Source organism: Lepisosteus platostomus, chromosome 15 (genome assembly GCF_059453375.1).
Source record: "Lepisosteus platostomus isolate fLepPlt1 chromosome 15, fLepPlt1.hap1, whole genome shotgun sequence".
Classification (NCBI taxonomy): Eukaryota; Metazoa; Chordata; class Actinopteri; order Semionotiformes; family Lepisosteidae; genus Lepisosteus; species Lepisosteus platostomus.
Window position 1 is genome coordinate 2,808,529 of NC_142625.1, and position 20,007 is coordinate 2,828,535.

The 20,007-nt window shown below is 45.7% G+C and overlaps 2 non-coding genes across 2 annotated transcripts; both read left to right on the top strand.

Annotated features, from left to right (window-relative positions):
- Positions 1-12,990: 12,990 nt before the first annotated feature.
- On the top strand, positions 12,991-13,173 carry LOC148647665 (U2 spliceosomal RNA). Its single transcript, XR_015926911.1, has one exon. It is a non-coding gene; the product is annotated as a U2 spliceosomal RNA (small nuclear RNA).
- A 6,411-nt stretch (positions 13,174-19,584) lies between these two features.
- Positions 19,585-19,772, top strand: LOC148647666 (U2 spliceosomal RNA). The gene has a single exon (XR_015927149.1). It is a non-coding gene; the product is annotated as a U2 spliceosomal RNA (small nuclear RNA).
- Positions 19,773-20,007: the final 235 nt, after the last annotated feature.

Consider the following 20,007-nt stretch of genomic DNA (forward strand, 5'->3'; position numbering starts at 1 on the left):
CCTTTCTTTGATTGCATTTTTTTTTGTGTTTTACAGAGTGTGAGTATAACAGTGCTGCTGAAAAATAGATGGAATAAATCTAGGGGGCTGTAGTTTTGGGAAGTGTCCAGCTGACCACCTGGTGTCCGTGCTGGACTGAAATGAAACTTTTCAGGTCTCATCACATCCTGTTCAGCTTCCGTCTTCCACCTGTCCTCTGTCTCTTCAGCTGGGGGTGTTTTACTCTTTCTGCACTGAACAGGTCTTGTGGGCTGGTGTGTGGTGCTTCTGGAAGGAGGTGTGGGAATCTTTCGCCCTCTCTTTGGCTGAGAAACCTCAGCACTTGTTGCAGTGTTGGGTGGTTCTTCAGTGTCCTCACTGAAAAAAAATGGAAACAAATAGTGAAACTAGGAATGAGTTTCATTATTTTATTACTGACCAACAGCCTTTGTTGCTAGGTGACAAAGTTAGGGCAATAGGATCGCACTCCACATGTGTAATGATTGAGCTCCAGACCAAGGCCTTGGAGAATGAGCAAACTTTGCCTGGCTGTAATTGCAGACGAGTCTGTTTATTCACACTTTAGTGCCAGGTGACCAAAAACCTCATAAAAATGCATAGAAATATGAAAAGTCACAAGCAATGGTGATTTCTAAAATCATACATCTAAGACCTTTATGAAGACTGTGAAACGCAAAAAAACAGGAATTTCGGTTGTTTGCAAATAGCCACCAAGGAAACATAAAAGCTTTTAACTCAAAACTATAATAGCCAAACTTTATTCCTGTGGAATTTGACTTATCTCTGAAACTTCAAATAGTATGACTTACAGACCCAATATCATGGTTGGAGGACTGTGGGGTTTCATTTTTATTGGTTAATACTGAACAGGAAAAACTGAATCATATGAATCAGTTTCTGCTTGTATTGTCTTGTATGGGTTTAGGTGGATTTTGTATAGAAGTGGTTGAAATTGTTGTACACGGGTTGAGCAATCATGAGCAAGCTTGGTGTCCTTTGTTGCCTTTATTGTATATTACATGAGGACGGAAGTGATGTATAAGGCTGTTAGGGATGGGGGTAGGGGTGTGCCTGACATTCCCTGAAACTGGATTGCCTGCTCTTTACTGTATTATGTAGGACTTTGGATAGTAGTTGTTGTGTGAGGTTTGTATTTTCTCATTTATAGTTTAGGGCATAGATGAGGGGAGACTGAGTGGTCCAATTTAATGTTGCATGCTGAGAAAGCCCTGGTGCATTATTTTGGGCTTGAACTTGAGGAAGAAGTGTTCGACATGTACGAATAAGGCTGTATGTGGCGATCACAGGGAATTGTATGACTTGTATGTCTTGGCAGAGCATGGTGGCTTGATTGTGGAGGTGGAATATAATGCGGGATTGTGCATATTAAGTTTTTGGATAACAGTTTGAAGGATCTCATTAAGTGGATGGTAGCCTGTGCTGGAGGTTTTATATACAGATGCAGCCATTCAAAATGGGTGAGGTATTTCGCGGCATACCCCGGTGGGCGTGTCGCGGTATCACGCGGTATCACGCGGTATCACGCGTCATTTGACTCTCTGCCGGAAACTATCCGGCGTCACCTTGTAAAACCGCCAGGGGGATTTATAACTAAGTTATAAATGCAGACGCTCCCTCAGTGCGCTGCTCTGGTACGCCGGCTCTTTCACAGTGCCTGTCAGCCGTAAGCGTTACAATATACATACCCAACACTGCTTGTACTTATCTGTCATGCAAATAAAACACCTTGAATTGAATTGAACTGAGGGGAGAGGGGGGGAATACTAAAGCCAATACTGGCTCAATACCCTCAATGGGCTTTGACGTGCTAATGTGTTGGTTTAACAGTCCGGGTGTGGCAAGCTTCCAATGTCAACTCGACTCTATTGGAAGACAATGAACGTATTTTAGCCCTAAATGAATTAATAGCAAACATGGTTTACATAAAATACATTTTTCCAAGAAAGTTTATAATAATACGATCTATAGTTGAAATCTGAGCCTAAATATAAAGGAAAAGCATTTTCAGAGAGCAATCACGCTGTGTTTATGTAGAAAAAGCGATTAGGTTTATGAGCAATCTAATTACCTATTCGCTTAAAACGCTATATAAAATAAAGTTTATTTAGAGATGAATGATCAGTGTCGCAGTTTAAATAATTTTTGTAGGAGGGCTTGGACAGATTCCAAGTGCATTTTTGCAATTTACGTTGCATTGTCCAATGTTCTGTTGTAAAACAGGCTAGAATACAGTTAGTCTAAACTTTATCAGCTTATTTAAAATAAATTTTTTGAATCCCCGGCGGAACACACTCCATAGGAATCAGCGCTCTTATACAGTATATCGCCTTTAAACACATATATTTAAATACGCGTTTACTATTTAAATCAAAACGCGATTCAAATCAATATAAATGTATATTTTGTAACGCATTGGTGACTATTCATTGTTATTAAAAAGACTTAAATTCGATCATGTCGTGATATTTAGAAATATAAATTTGTTTGGTGCGAGTGAGGTTTTATTTAATCTCTGACCAAGGGAAACGTTTCATTTTTTCAAAGAAATGTTTGTTAAAAAATAAAGTCATAGTTCCATGGGATTCAATCACAGACCATGTGACATGAGAGTCACGAAACTAACACACAGCGCCACCGGATTTAATAACGCAATAAAAACGCTATAAAATAATGTGACTAGGCACAGAAAAAGTTTACAGCACAGTACAATAATAAATGCTGACCGTGACTTTAGAAGCATAAATTACCTTACACTCAATTTAAACACAAGCTGTCTTTCTGTATGAACCTCTAAGCTGGTTCATACAGAAAATGTAGAAATGCATTAGCCTGATTATGATTAAAAAACATATAATTAAACACGCGTTTACGATTTAAATCAGAACACGATTTAAATCAATATAAATGTTTATATTGTAACACATACTGTCCAGCCTCCATTTCTCTATAAAAAATTACTCTGTTGCACACACACACACAATAGAAGCAGGAACCGCTGTCAGAAGGGAAGAAGGTGACTATTCATTGTTATCAAAAATGACTTAGAATCGATCATGTTGTGATATTTTGAAATATAAAAGTCAATTGATATTCCATAATATCGCTATTCTATTTTTTCAAAGAAATGTTTGTTAAAAGAAAAGTCCAGCACCAGCTGGATTCGAACACACAACCTGTGCGTTGTTAGTCACACACGTAGACCAGTAGGCTACAAGACAACTCGCATGAACAGGGAGGCGAAACAGCCCTACACAGCCCTGTCACAGTACACTAATATAATCGTACCGTTATTAAATTCTTTAGATCCGCGATTCCATATTATATTCCCTTTTAATCAAATTCTAAAAGTATGCTTGTTGACTCCAGTATCACGTTAGTTAAAGACTTCGAAGCTGTTGTAACAGAAGAAATAAGGTTCTTGATCCCGAGATGAAGTAAAACAGATGAGTTTATTGCATGCAAGGAACAATAAAGCCGAAGTCTTGTTTCCCGCAAGAAACAACAAAACCGAAGTATTGTTCAACGTACTGTTACAAACTTTTGGGTTATATAGTGTTTTCTTCTCCGTTTCTGACGTCACTCGGTCTGATGGTAAAGAGGGGGGTTCATGGTATTTGGCCAGTTTACGAAGTTCTGGGCAAATGGTCAGTTTAACATTACACCCAGGGGGGTTCCTAGCTTGCATCTGCAATCCTTATCAGTTAACCCCCTTTCCTGCCATAAACCCCAGCTTGTGACTTAGAAGTCTAAACCCCCTACAGAAAGGATTAAATTCAAACCCCCGTCTTCACATCTTTCTTCATTCCCCCCTTATAAAATATGGCATACGTCACTGTAGCCTATTTTTATACATACAATGTCAGGGCAGATCTTTCCTTTCTTGGCGAACAGGTATGTATTGCCATGTCATTGTATGTTCCACGGTTATAGCAAGATGTGATACATGTTTTTGTGAATGTGATGATTACAATTATACATATAAACAATACTACTCCTACAGATAAACACTATAAAAAGGTTCCACCCCAGGCCCCAAACACAGACTTTACCCAAGACCCAATTCCCCAATTTTCAGTATAATAGTCCTGATATTTCTGTCCCTCATTGTAAATGTGTTGGGCCAGATCTGAGATGTGCTCAGAATTATCAGGAATATATGTGCAGCATTCAGTGCCAATTACTGCACAAGTTCCTCCTTGGGCCGCCAGTACATAATCTAAAGCTAGTCGGTTCTGCATGGCCACTGTTCTGAGGGCTACCATCTCATCATTAACAGCCTTCAGACTAGATGAGGTAGAATTTGCTAATTCTTCTAAAGTCGAGGCCATTTGAATTAACTCTCGACTCAGAAAGTTCATGCCGGCTTGTGGAAATATTATACCTAAATAATATTCCCAATCAGCCAATATTCTTTGTGGTCTGTGGTTAGGTCCGAAGGGGCTGTGGATTTGAACACGGATATGAGGAACCACATATCCTAAATAACATGAGCCAGACCACTGGGCTGGCAACCATGGGTAGGCTCGTTTTCCACAAATGAAATATGTTCCGTTTGGCGCTCCCCATGCCTCTGAAAATAAGAAACTTATACCGAATTGTGGGGTGTGCCGATCCCATCCTGGAATTTGGAAGGTAGAGGTGGATATATTTGCAGCGATGGTAAGGTTGCAACGACTCCATCCAACCAAGTGCAGACCAATTAGTGTGCTGAAAACATATGTTTCCCTCACGTTCCTTATTGAGAGTCAGGTATGGTGGTGTATGGCTTCTGTTATATTTAGGAGCGTAAGAGCCTGTGAAACTCGTGGGCTCTAAGCCTCGCTCCTGTAGATATGATAATGTTGTGCAGGTTAAAGTCGTGTTATGGCAACCCCCCATAGTTTGTCATATTAAAATCTCCTAAATTATCCCTTCAAATGATCATGCCTATGACTTCCTCGCGACGCCAAGGAATGGCTCCCATAGGAAGTCCTCCCTGTACATATTTGGGTAATGCGGCACACACCCAGCAGGCACTTTGGTTGGTTTTCTTAGCTGTCAGATAGGAGAGGCCTAAAAAGGAATTAATTCCATGTTCTCCTTTGTGGGAGAGATGATCATTAATTCCTGCGGAACATAGTCCTACAGCAACAATTATTGTTATAAACAGAAATGATTTCATTCCGAGTCTGTAAATGGGGATGAGGCTCGTCGGCAGTGTGGCGCGTGGATCCAGCGATCTTTTCCTTCCACTCGAACCGCAGACTCGGTTGTCAACAGGATCTGGTAGGGTCCGTCCCACCTGGGCTGGAGAACCTGTGAAGGAAATTTCCTGATCCACACCCACTCTCCTGGGATGAGGTTGTGCCCTCCTTCAGGTGGTGGTCCCCACGCCTCCAGGACCTGCTCGCGGGCTCCTTGGGTGGCCTCTGTCAGCTACTTGCAATAATACAAAGGAATGGTTGATCCATCTGAGGAAATCCCAGTCTCAGCACCTGTAAGAGAACTTGTTTCAAATTATTAAAGGCGGCTTTTGCTGCGGGAACCAAAGCAATCTTGTCCTTGTACTGCACTCCCCCCTTAAGCAGATCTGTTAAGAGTTGTGCTCACCCTGTAAAAAACATTGCACCCAGGCCCTGTTAAAATTTCACAATGCTAGACACAAAAGGGCCTTATCATAACTGCTTCTATTAGACACTCTAAAGCTGAAGCAACTCAGACTTGTGGGTTTCCTCGTCAGGGGAAGCGCTCAGAATACCTTCAACATACTGAGTGATCACAGCCAGTTGAAGCCACGTGATACCCTGTTCTGCATAGTCATTCTTTGTAATGCATAATATTCCAACCCAATAGATCTGGAATAAAACCACCCATTAAAATCTGGTACTCGGCAAGTAAAACTTGCTGCCCCAATACTCCTGTGGCCTCCTGCCGTCTTCCTATATGCATTACTCTATAGCACACTGTTGAACAGAGGAGTGAAACAAGCATGACAGTAGTGCTCCAGTATCCCCTAACAGAGAAACCACCACTCCATTAACAGTACATTTTTAACCACTGGACTGGGACAGACTTAGGGAGGCTACAAGGGATTTACAGGATCTAATCGTTAGGTAAACAGATTTTCTCACAAGACGTTATTCTCCCCAGTCTCGATTCTAAACCTACAGCGTTTCAGCATGTCTGGTTTCGAGACATTCGAATAAAACCAAATTGTTTCCATTATTGCAACTAATTGTATAAAAATACAAAAACTCTTTAACTACTTTTACGTCCACCTGTACTGTACTTATACGTTTCAGACGCTCTTATATTTTCCAATCTCCTTAAGTTGATTTTCGTCAAGTCTCTTTAGTTACGTCTCTAGCCAGTCCCGCTGGCTAAACACACTCACACCGTCATTTAGTAGACCAAAACTGTATGTGCTGTATTCTTGTTTTACTTCTACATGAATCCTTTTAATTCCTGAAGCGCACTCCAGGTTCGCTGCATTTCTAATTTCGGGTGCGGTACTTTAGCCCACCGGTCAATATCTTACGGTTTTGGATTTGATCGTATGGGGGAAATCAGGGAAGGTAGGTGCGATTGCAGACCTCCTCGACGGGGTGCGAGACAGTGTAAGAGTGGCGCTGTCATCAACGGCGCCAGCCCCTGCTACATCAAGTCCTTTCCCACTTCGAGTGAGAGTACAGATCTGCGGGCACCCTCCCTCTAACAGGGGAGACCCTGATCCGTCTTTATCACACTCATACCAAGTGTTATCCCAATCAGACCCCCCTTCTCCATATGGCCACTGAGGGAATTGATCCCAATTATTTTCGTTTCCTGCCTGTTTGTTCCCCTGTGGGAGAGCAGGATATAACTTAGTCGCTGGCTGCAGCACATTAACCAGTGCAGCGTGACCAGGAGTTAATTCCTTCTTTAGTTTCTCATTCTCCTCATTTTTCTATACTCTTTCGTAGCGAGTAAAGTATCTTTTCTTCCGTTCACATCTTTCTTCAAAGCTTAAAATGTTTAGGGAGAAATGGAATACTGGTGTGTGTTTTTTTCTTTAAAGTACCAAGACCAGCTATATACTGTATGTTTATGTTCCAAAATTAATATCGTTTATGGCCTTCACACGCGTTACAGTATGCTCCTATTCTTTTTATGCTCAGCTACTAAGATTTCCCTTCAGTGGTAAAATTCAATATCTACAACGGGCACAGTAAAGACGTTTACAGTAAGTCTTTCTACGACAGACCAACGGACCACGAGTGCCCCTGTCGGTCAACCAATCACGTACCGTGGTACCCCGCGTCATCTTGCGTCATGATACGCGACACCGCAGCCAATTACCTGCGGTACGTGTCTGTAACGCGCACTTTGAATGGCTGCATCTGTAGGCATAAGTTATCTCAGCCTAGTTTTTGTTAGAGGAAGTCTATGCTGTGGAGACTTTGAGGCATGCATTTTAGGATTGTGTTTTTGTCCATCTGTTGTTTTATGTGAGTTGGTGAGGTGTAGGATTAAGGAGGGGGGTCAGCCAATGTTAATTGAAGCAGGCTTTGTGGGATGCTAGGCCCAATATGGCTTCTTGGCCGTTTGGCCAAGATAAAATTCATGTGGCTTGAACACAATTCTCTTTCCTGAGGTCTGGAATGCGATTGAAGAGTGCCTGAGCTGAGAGTGCCTGAGCTGGTCTCAATTTGGGTTGAGCCCATCAGGTTAAGACCAAGCAGCAGCAGCAGCTGAGCTGGGTGGGAACCAGCAATTTCTTCCTTCGTTGAGGCATGCTTTTAGGGATTTATCTATTGAATTGGTGGGGTGTTTTAGCTTTGTGGGAAGCTAGGATGACTTGGTGAAGCAGTGGGTTGGGTGTAGGGGGAGGTGCAGTGTAGGGTGTAACAGGATGTACATTAGGTTGTAGGGTTGTTTTGTGGTTGGATGGTTTTATTTTTGTTCTGTTAATTGATTGTTTGGAATAAATGTTTTTTTTAATCTGTTCACAGTATTCCTCCTCTGCCTTTTGGCCAAGATCCTGAGAGTACGTAGCTTGACCGCGGCTCGACGGCTTACCTGGGGTCGTGAAAGGCGTGGAGGGAGAGTCGGTGGAAGACTACGGGAGAAGACTTTTGCAACATCGAAGAAGGCACTACCAAGAAGTCGGATTTCTGGACATCGGAGGGAGCAGCGGCAGGAAGAAGACCAGAGCCACTGGAATCTCCCTGGGTTGAGCCCAGGGGGTGAAGGTGGGGCTCCCCGATGACGACGACGAGGGGTGAGATGCCTTCTATTGCGGCGGCCGTGCGCCCGATGTCCCGTGAGGGGCAAATGAGGGAAATGGTGCGCTTTGTTCTTAAAAATCGAGACGAGAGAGGGACGTGGTTGATTCGAGGAAGGTTTGAGAAGGAAATTGTGGACAAGGTTTTGGAAGTTAAGAAGATTGATGTTTTGGCTATTCAGGATTTCCCAGGGAAGTGTATTTTTGATCTGACAGTTACATCAGGGGAAGAATGTACTAGAGTATGGTGTAAGGTGCAACTATTGAAGGAACAGGAGCCATTGTGTCATTTCTACGTGGAACCTTTGTTTGCGCGAGAATTACGACCGTTGGTGGTCCACATGTTCAACCCCCACGTGCCGGAAGCGGACATTGTCACCTTTTTACAAAGGTACATGGATATTCTTGGGGCGGGACAGAAGATTATAGATGAAAAAGGTTATTGGACTTTCAAGCGTCGGTATATGGTGCGTTTCCATGCAAGCGATGTGGAGGTGGGCTGCGTTATGAGCCCCCCGGCTAATTTTAACATTAGGCCAAATAGAGGCTACGTGCTTTACCCCGGGCAGCCAAGAACTTGCCGCAGGTGTGGACAACTAGGGCATATCTCAGTAGACTGCACTTCTGAGATGTGCAGAGGATGTGGGAGAGCAGGGCATGTGGCAGCAGGTTGCAAGAATCCTTTAGTCTGCAATCTGTGTGGAGAACAAGGCCACAGCTACAGAATGTGTCCTAAGAAGGCTAGGAGTTTTGCTTCTGTTGTTTCTGAAAAGGAATTTACGAGTGCAGTTTCAGTACATCAGTAGTCAAGGGAGGTGAGACAGGAATAGGAGACGATACTCACCGGGAGGATCCTCGGAAGGCAACTGACCAAGATCCTGGGGAGGGCCCATCTAAACAGAGGGAAGCGTGAGAACAGCAGGCCCCGGACGGAAGATTGAGCCACGAACATCAAGAACTTTTTACGGCTCTTTTGCCTCCTGTTGCAGCTGTTGCGGATTCGGAAGAGGAGGGACCTTCGACATCCGGATGGACGACCATGGAAAAAAAGAGGAAACGTAAAAGAAAGGGGAGGCATGCACCAGGAGAGGACAGTCCCGGGAATGAGGAGAAGAGGTCTAAGGAAACCTTCTCAATGTCAGGAGAGGAAGGGCAATTATTGTCAGATATGGAGTATGAAGATCCTAAAATATTGAATGTAGAGGAGGTGGAGTCCGGCTCAGAAGAGGCGCCAGATGGAGAGAAGGGCCTGAGGAGGAAAGGGGAAGAGTCTGAGGGGATTGTGGGAACTGAGTTCAGTCAAGAGATGGAAGACTTGCACGCAGGGGTGGCTGTGATTCAGGAAGGAGTTTTAGAGAGGGATGAAGCAGCAGAACCCGATCCTCCACAAGAGGCAGAAGGGAAACCGCCGGATCCATCTTTAGAGGATCATGAAGGAGTACCACCCCAGGAAGAAAGTCAGGGAGACCCTGAAGGACCCAGTGATTCAGACGAGAGTGGGACTCTACCGCTTAGTGGTGTTCCTGGAGAGAGTGACGCCTACCCTCTCAGCCTGGACTTACCCTTGACCCCTGGAGGGTATTTTTCATCTGCCGAAGGGAGTGGGGTGGAGAGTCCAGCCTTTCGGGAGTTCCTAGATGCTGGACTTGATTTCTGATTCTTACAGTTATGAACACTTGTAAGATTGTCACCAGTAATACACAGGGACTGAGAAATGATGTAAAAATACTGGCTGTGTTTACGTATTTATCAGATCTTAACCCTAGCCTTTGCTTTGTACAGGAAGCACACTTGGGGGGTCCCGCTGATGTTCATAAATTTTACCAGGAGTGGAAGAAAGGTCCGTCCTGGTGGAGTGTGGGTGGAGTACACTCATCAGGGTTAGGTATTTTATGCGGGGACCCTAGTTTTCAAGCCACTGAGGTAGCTTCTGTCGTGCCCGGTCGCCTTTTAGTGGTTGATGGGTGCTGGAGGAAAGCCAGGATGAGGGTTGTCGGGGTTTACGCGCCGGCCGAGAGGGCTTTACAGTCCGTCTTTTTGAAAGAACTTGAGCCATGGTTGTATACTAACAGGAGGATTTTATTGGGAGGGGATTTTAATTTAGACATTTCTGACCTACAAGGGGGGGGTGCATGTCGCTTGAGGTAGTGTATACGGCAGTTTAAATTAAAGGATTGTTTTACTGATTTCAAACAGGGTCCTAGTAATTTTACTTCTTGGGAAAACAGCAGGGGCCACAGACGTCGTTTAGACTACATTTTTACCTCTCTGGACTTTAAAATTCGGGACCTGCAAACCACACCAGTATGGTTTTCAGACCATTTGGTTTTAACTGTGTCTTTTGAACCAGTGGGTTTTAATTGCAGGGCCAGTTAAAGGAAATTGAATGTGTCCGTCTTAGACGACGCTGCTTATCGCCTTTTAATTTCAGATTTTATTGACAGTTTTAAGAACAAGGTTTTAGATTATACATCTAAAACCGTTTGGTGGGAAGCGTGTAAGCACATCATGACCCAACTCACGATTGACTTCTGTAGGAGAAAGAGATACGAGGAAGGCAAGGTGCTTGTCACATTGCAAAAAGAACTAGAGGCCCTGTATATTGAATACAACTCCGGAGGCACCTTTCAGGCGGATAAGGCCGCCAGTTTAAAAACAAGGCTAAGAGAGGCTTGGATTAGAAAGGCCAAAGACTTTCTTTTTAGGGTAAAAGGTACATTTCTTGAAACGGATGAGGCATGCACGGCGCAGTTTTTTGGCTCTGTAAGGCAGGAGAAGGTCCTCTTTAGTGAGATCAGGACAGAGGAAGGGTGCCTCACAGATGATATAAAGGAGATAGAGGTTTCTGTCACCAATTATTATAAGAAGTTATTTGGGGAGGAAACAGTAAGTCGAGAGGGGTGGGACGATCTGTTGGATGGTGTTGAGTGTCTGTCGGAGTTATCCAAGCTAGAGGAGAGTCTTACGATTGTTGAATTGAAAGAAGCAATGCACGGCTTAAAAAGGGGTAGTGCCCCTGGGGTTGATGGCTTGCCTATTGAGTTTTACTTTACCTTTTGGGAGCAGTTGGAACCCCTGTTACTGGAAGTTTTCCATGAAATTCTTGCTGGAAACGGGTTGGGTAGCACTATGAAGAGAGGCATCATCACTTTGATTTGCAAAAAAGAGGATAGAAGGGACTTAGACCAATGGCTTTTTGGGGCCCAGCTTCGCGGTCCAGCGCGGAGTGAGGCAGGGTTGCCCCCTGTCTCCTCTGCTATGTCTTATACATTGAGCCACTTCTAAGGAAAATACGGTATGACAGACTGATTGAGGGCGTTCTAGTGCAGGGGAGTAGTGGTTTGGTAGTTAAAGTCGACGCTTATGCAGATGACATATCTTTGTTTTTAAGCTCGGATTTTAGTCTACACAGAGTCTTATCCATTTTCCATGATTTTACGGTGGGGACAGGTGGCTTTTTAAACATCAACAAATGCACCATTAAATATTTTGGGGTATGGAAGGGCCGGAAGGACGGATTTGGTGGGATCCCAGTTGTAGCAGGACCTGTTAAGGTACTGGGGATCCATTTCCAATCGACAAATTCTGCAGCAATAAATTGGGAAATCCGCCTTCGTAAGATGCATCAGAAGCTGGGCCTGTGGAGACAAAGAAGAAGGGGGCAGGGGGGACCCGGATATCCCCCTAAAACTAGACTGCCTTTTTGTTGCCCGATTGGGCATTTTATTGCACACCCCTGTGTCCCACCCTTGTCAGTATTTTGTATTGCTTTGGTTGTCCCAGACTTAGTGCCTTGGTCCAATACAACCCCAAAGGCAGAACAACTGCCTTGGCATTACAAGCACGCTGTGGATTGGATTAAGAAGCATCCGGAGGCCAGAGTTGGGAAAATAGTTCTGGACCATAGGCGTATGTATAGAACATTTAGAAAAGATGAGGGTTATGCCGTGCTGGGTGTAACAACTGAGATATGGATGCGAATTCAATCCAAGGGATAAGACAATCGACACAAGGACTTAAATTGGTTGGGAGTTTGGAGCAGGCTGCCAGTTAGAGAGACTATGTGCAAGCATGGTCTGTCGCAGCAGCCTTTGTGCCCCAGACAAGGCTGTAAGGGGGTTGAATCGATTAAGCACGCCTTTTGGGAGTGCTGGTTTCCAACAGAGGTGTGGTCAGTGCGCCCCCTTGTGTTTTTTGACCACCCAAGAGTTTGTCCTTACCTTTGGTTTAATTTTGAAGGGACTGCCACAAATTAAGAGGTGGAACGCTAACTTCTTGTTTTGGTTTATGATTAGTTTAATTAAGTATCATATTTGGTCATCCAGGGAAGAGGCAGCTAAGCACAGCGTTTTTGTTACAAGTAGGGTGGTGGTAGAGAAGATCAGAGCGGATATACGCAGGCGGCTTAAAATGGATGTGGTTCGCTGGGGTTTTTCGGCAGCGAAAGAACGATGGAAGGGGTTGTTTTCTGTGTATTAAGGGCCTATTGCTGAAGGATTGACCTTGGGATTTGCATTGGTTGGTTTAAAAAAGGAATTCAATATGTTTATATATGTATCCAATCTATATTTTCAATGTCGAATTGTTTGCAGAAGGGTGAACTTGTGATGGGGGCGGGTTATGTTTGCATATGGGGTGGGCTTATGCTAAGAAGGTGACACTGGGATGAGAAAGTGTTGATTAAGCCAAGAAAGAGATTGGTTTTGTTTCTGTTTTTAAATTTGAGAATTTATTTTGCATTTTTGTAATAAAAAAAATCTGTTCTTATCAGTTTAATATCTGATACGTCCCCCATCGGGGGACCACATATTAAACGGATTTTTGGAACAGGGAGCTGGATCAGGAGCTTGCTCCGTCCTCTCCACGCATCGGCCCGGTATTGCAGCGCCTCTGGGAACGGTGCACGGTGTAGCTAGCGAGCAAGCAAGCAAGCGAGGTGGACTGGAGCTCCTTCTTCTCGGGTCTCGTCTCTCGTCCATCTGTGTCTCTGTGTCTCTCTCTCTCTCCCCCTCCCCGTCTCCGTCTCCGTTCCCGTGCTCCCTCTGTGCACTTTCCCGCGTCTCGACTCTCTGGGTAAGCAGGCCGGCCCCCTTTTCGGCTCCCGTGCGTTTTCCCTCCAAAAAACTTAGTTTTTTCATCCTGTTTCCAGGGAGGCGTGCGTGCGTGCGTGCCGGCGTCCATCCTTGCAGACGGGCCCTTTCGACAGCCGGGCATTTTCCCTCCAAAAACCTTAGTATATCAAACTTTTCTTTCTTTTTTTTTGGGAGGAAGGCAGGCAGGCGTGTGTGTGTGTCCCCGTCCCTCCTGAGAGAGAGAGCTGCCCCTTGCCTCTGCCCGCAGGTGCTGGCGGTCCGCTTTCGCTTGCAGCTGGTTGGGCACAGCTGCTGCCGGTGGCAGGGGCCTAAGCTAAGGAGGCTGGGCGGCTGGCGCCCCCTGCGGCTGCGGTCGTTGTCGGGCCGTTGCCAGAAGATCAAAGAGCCCGGCCGGGACTGGCAGGAAGGCAGGAAGGCAGGCAGGCAGGCAAGAGAGAGGGGGAGCAGAGTCCGGCGGCAGGCCTCTGGCTGCAGGGAGGCCGGCAGCTGCGCGGGTCCCGAGCTCCAGAGGAGTCGGCCTGCGCCACTGTGCACCAGCGGAACGCCCGCGCGTCGGTCCACGCCTTTAGGGGGCATCGCTTCTCGGCCTTTTGGCTAAGATCAAGGTTCAAGTGGCAGACCGCAGTTCCGAGATCTTAGTTCAAGGGGTCAGGCTAGTGACGAAGACGACGACCACGAAAAGGAGGAAGAACCGAATACAAAGAAACAGCCACTGGTGGAATCGCTCCAGGTGAAGCCAAGGCTGCCGAGAAGGAAGACGTCGGGCGGTGAGGAGCCTCCTTCGGGAGTGTTTTCCTTATTTTTTTCGGCGTCAGGATGGACTATTTTTGGAGGTTTACTCAGTCGGCCAATTTGACCGGGCTGCCAGATACGATTAGGTTTACGTTGAGGGAGGATTTGAATTTGGAGTTTCCCCGATAGGATTTCTTTCATCGAGTCAGTGTTGTGCAAGGGACTTGATCTTTCAGTTAAGGACTTACTTTGTGTTCAAGGATATACCGCTTCTAAATCGGTGGATGTTACTTTTGCAGAGGAATCCTTTTATTTTTCAGTTTTGCAGCGTTGCAGAGAGAGGGAGAAAGTTGTTCCCCTCATACATTATGACATTGAAGGTATCTTGGCTAAAGCACGTCAGGTGATCACGGTGCATGTTTATAACCCTTTTGTGAGGAATGATGATATTTTTTTGTTTCTGAGCCGCGATGTGGACGTTGTTTCTGACTGCACCAGGGTTGTGGACAGGTTGGGAGTGTTGAAGAAAGATGTGAAGACGGGGGTTTGAATTTAATCCTCTCTGTATGAGGTTTAGACTTCTAAGTCACAAGCTGGGGTTTATGGCAGGAAAGGGGGTTAACTGATAAGGATTGCAGATGCAAGCTAGGAACCCCCCTGGGTGTAATCTTAAACTGACCATTTGGCCAGGACATCGTAAACTGGCCAAATACCATTAACCCCCCTCTTTACCATCAGACCGAGTGACGTCAGAAACGGAGAAGAAGACACTATATAACCTAAAAGTTTGTACCAGCACATCAAACAATACTTCGGTTTTGTTGTTTCTTGCGGGAAACAAGACTTCGGCTTTATTGTTCCTTGCATGCAATAAACTCATCTGTTTTACTTCATCTCGGGATCAAGAACCTTATTCCTTCTGTTACAACAGTGTGGACAGGTCAAAGGCAGTTCGCCATGATTCTTCGGCCTGATCCCACCTCCTTGGATGGCTTCAAGCACCCTCCTGCGTCTTTTGCCCTTGGGTCTGATCGGGGCTACCTCTTTTACGCGGGCCAGCCCAAAACCTGCAGAAGGTGTCTAGAGACTGGCCACACACCAGACACATGTTCGCAGGTAAGATGCCGTAATTGCAATGAACTTGGGCATCTAATGAGAGACTGCAAAAAAGGGGTTATGTGCACTTTTTGTGGCGAAGAGGGCCATGTGTGGAAGAACTGTTACACCCGGACCTTTGACAGAGTCCAGGCAATGAAGACCAACTATGCGAACATAATCATCAACGGGGAGGTGGAAGACAGTTCTGAGGCCGTGGAGGACGCTGTCAAAGAGACGACCGGCATGGCCGATGAAGGGACTTCATTGCAGGAGCTTGGAGGATCTGAGGACGTCAGTCCGGCGCCATCTGGAGGCATGGGAGAGGATCTCCCGGTTGCCTCCGGGCCTGTGGCTGATGGACCTCGGGGCCAAGTGCAAGGTAAGAGGCCGGTTCTCACAGACTCTGCTGCAGACCAGGCTCCCACTGAGGGCAGTGGGGGCGAGCAGCTGGACTCTAGAAAGAGAAAGAAAAAGGAGAAGGAGAAGGAGAGAAGGAGGAGAAAGGGAAGAGGGCAGCAAGAAAAGTCAGGAGCAGGAGGTAATCTTTCGGCGGATGAGGATGAATCTAAGAGAGCTGGTATCGCTCTCGAAATGGAAACTGAGCAGGGAGGGCCTGATGGGTCTGATGCTGACACGCCTCCTGGCACCAGCTACCAGTGGTCAGAGTGCAGTGGAGGCCCGGTGCTGTCTCCAGGACTGCTGCCGGACTCCCTCACCGTTGCAGAGTCCTGACTATTACGGCTCGGACTTCTTAATGGACAAGCTTCAGAATGAGGTGCCTTTTGCAGGATCCCCGGGTGCTGACAACACTAACATGGACACATGACTCTCACCGTCTGCTCGGTGAATGTCAGGGGCTTGAGAAACCGCGTTAAGAGATTGGCAATCTTTCAATCTTTACGCAGCCTTCGGTGTTCTGTTTTTTTCCTACAGGAAGCTCATGTGCGGGACAGTGTGGACTCAAAATAAATTTTCCAATGACTGGCATTGTGGTCAGTCAGTATGGGGAATTGGGAGTGCGCATTCGGCAGGGGTGGGTATCTTACTTAATGACAACAGTCTGTGTGTGGTGAATAGTTTTGTTGGGGTTCCGGGGAGGGTGTTGGTGCTAGATGCTGATAGGTATGACAAGAAATATAGGTTCATATGTATCTATGCTCCCTCGCAGAGAGTAGAGAGGAAAGATTTCCTTGCCTCTCTCGAACCTTTGTGTATTACTAACAGTTTTGTTTTTCTTTGTAGTGATTGTAATGTTGACTTGGACACTGACACTGATTTCGGCACCACCACCTTGCGGGATTTGGTGAAGCACTTTTGTTTGGCAGATGGCTTCAGATCCCGTTTTCCCAGGGTTTCTGGGGCAACATGGAGGAATAGCCGAGGGTGTGCGAGACGGCTGGATTATGTGTTTTTGGAGAGCTCTCTAGATGGTGGTAGATGCAGGTATTGTCCCCTCTTTCCTTACTGATCATGATATGCTTTGGGTAAAGGTAAATGATGGTAACCCTTCCTTCGGGCCTGGGTATTGGAAACTAAACGTGTCCATACTGGGAGATGCTAAGTTTTGCTCTGCAGTAAGAGCCCTGATCCAAAGTTAGTTTGATCTGAAACCATTCTATCCGAGTCTGAGAGCATGGTGGGATGACCTCAAGGTAAAGATCAAGACCTTCACCATAGCTTATTGTAAACATAAAAGCAGTCTGAGGAAGAGAGAGCACCGCAGACTGCAGTGTAATTTAGAAGAGTATTATGTTCAGTTTAACAAGGGGAAGGATTTGATGTAGAGGGTGCGGCTCAGGCAAGAGCCAGGCTGAAAGATTTTTACATTGAAGAAGCAAGGAAGTACCTGATCCGCCTCCAAGATAGGTATAGAGAAAAGGCGGAGACATGTTCTGCTTATTTCTTTAGCCCGGTGAAGCAGCAGCAGAAAAAGAGGGAAATCTCCGAGTTATATGCGCCTGATGGAAAGCTGGTGAGATCACCCCAAGGTTTAATTGACACGGTTGAGTCTTTTTATACTCTGCTGTTTCAGAAGCGTGAGACGAGGTCGGCACCTTCAGCCTTCTGTAGTGGTCTTCCCAAGGTGCCAGAGGCTGGAGACTTGTCCGGTCCAGTCTCTTTATCAGAGATGGAGGTAGCCCTTAAAGGTATGAAAAGTGGGAAAGTGCCAGGGATTGATGGATTGTCTAAAGAATTTTATGTTACCTTTTGGGACCTTTTAGGTCCAGCTTTGTTAGACGTTTATAATGAGGCCTTTTGTTCGGGTGAGCTGAGTGAGTCAATGAGGACGGGAGTGTTAGTGCTCCTGTACAAGAAAGGGGATTTAGCAAATTGGAGACCCCTCACAATGCTTACAGTCGACTATAAGATACTGGCTAAATGCCTAGCTAATAGGGTACAAAAGGTCCTAGCTGACATAGTAGGTCGGGAGCAGGCCTGTAGCATCCCCGGCCGCAGTTGTATGAAAAATTTGCAATTGGTTAGGGATGTAATAGCGTGGTCAGAAGATAGGGGAATCCCCCTGCTGGTCGTAGCGTTAGACCAAGAAAAAGCGTTCGACCGGGTTGACCACCAATTTTTATTTTCTGTGTTATCCAGCTTTGGTTTTGACCCCATGCTCATCTCCCTTATTCGGTTGTTATATTTCAAGGTACAGAGCAGAGCTTGTGTTAATGGGTACTTAGGGAAGGGTGTGAAGCAGGAAGCAGGGGTGCGACAAGGCTGCCCCCTATCTCCTTTACTGTATGTCCTCTACATCGAGCCCCTTGCAGCCGCATTCAGAGGTGACCCAAGGATAGATGGGATTCTCATCCCCGGGAGCGGTGGTAGATATCTGAAAGTCTTGTTATATGCTGATGATATCACCCTTTTTCTTAGCAAAACTTACAGCCTAGCTGCCGCCTTGGAGGTTGTCGATTCTTTCTCCAAGGTTTCTGGGTCTAAGATAAATAAAGAAGTCCTCTGTTAAATTTTTCGGGGAATGGAGGGTGCAGGATAAAACTTCCTGTGGCTTGGTGGTATGTGATGGACCTTTGAAGATCCTAGGTGTCCTATTTGAAGCCAGGATGCCTGCCAGCACGAACTGGGTTAAAAAGCTGAGTTCGGTACGTCAGCAACTGGGCTTATGGAAACTGCGATGACTTTCCTTCATAGGGAAAGTCTTGGTGTTAAAAATAGACATTCTGCCTCGTTTATTGTACCTTGCTTTTGTTTACCCATTACCTGCAAGATTGAGAAGAGATTTTGTAAGGGAGGTTTTTTCCTTCATGTGGGGAGGGAGATATGAATATATAAAATGGCTTGACATGTATCGGGGAGTTGATGCGGGGGGGGAGAGGGGTTCCTCATATTCCCCTCAAGCTCGACTGCCTATTTGTATCTCAACTTGACTTAGCTATTTCCAGTCCCATAGCACATGACAGTCAGTATTTTGTGCGTTTTTGGTTTTCTTTTACAATGAGGCATTTGGTGACCTGGGATAATTCTGTACCACGGGGTGAAAATCTGCCTTGGCATTACAGACACGCAGTACATTGGGTTAAGCTGCATCCTGAAGGTAAGGATGGTGCCGTTGCAATTAGTCACAAGCAGCTGTATAGCACTGTTATTGAAAAAGGTTTCACTAGTCCTGCGGTGTGCAGGGTTAGTGCGGACATCTGGCTGGGCATCCAGCCTAAGGGCCTAGAGAACCGGCTGGCTGACCTGAACTGGTTGTGCGTCTGGGGAAGACTTCCTGTCCGGTCCGTGCTCCACAGTCATCGGTTGGCTCTATCCGCGGTGTGTCCTGTGGCAGATTGTGGGAAAGGAGAAACCATTCGACACACCTTTTGGGACTGTTAACTTGCTAAGTCTGTATGGGTTTTATGTTCATGTTTATTTGACAGAGTCACCTCGGGTTTTGTTCTGGATTGTAATACGGTGCTCCTGGGTTTTAAGTGCAAAAATCTGAAGACTGGTAATCTTTTCCTACTATGGTATATTATCAGTATGTGTAAGTTCTGTTTATGAAATGAGGGAAATGAAATGAGGGAAATGAGGCAAGGACTGTGGCAAGGACTGTGTAAGACTGGTGTGCAGCCTACTGCTAAGGGTGTTTATGGAAGACTAGTTGCCTCATTACGTCAAAAGATGTCAGGTAAGACACAAAGATGGGTTTTACACGCTGCTAGAGAGAAATGGAAAAGTCTTGTTGATCTTTAACTTCTGTTTGACTTTCAGGTTTTTTTGTTGTATGGGCTGCAATATGTTAAAAGAAAAGAGAGTGTTTGGTTGAAACTTTGGTGAGGGTGGGAAGGTCCTATTTTGAATAAGGGGAGGAGTTATGTATTGTATTTTGTACCTGATGAATTACGGGTTATTGATTGTGTTTTTTCAATGTATTTGGAAAGTGTTTGATTTTTGTCTTGTACTGATTTATATTTGTAATAAAAAAATCTGTTCTTATCAGTTTAATATCTGATACGTCCCCCATCGGGGGACCACATATTAAACGGATTTTAGGAACAGGGAGCTGAATCAGGAGCTTGCTCAGTCCTCTCCATGCATCTGCCCGGTATTGCAGCACCTCTGGGAACGGTGCACCACCTTCTCTCAGCGGTGAAAAGACAGACGTAGCTAGCTAGCTAGCTAGCAAGCAAGCGAGGTGGACTGGAGCTCCTTCTTCTCCGGTCTCGTCTCTCATCCATCTGTGTGTTTCTGTGTCTCTCTCTCTCTCTCTCCCCCTCCCCGTCTCCATTCCCGTTCCCGTGTTCCTCTGTGCACTTTCCTGCGTCTCGACTCTCTCGGCAAGCAGGCCGGCCCCCTTTTCGGCTTTGTGTGTGT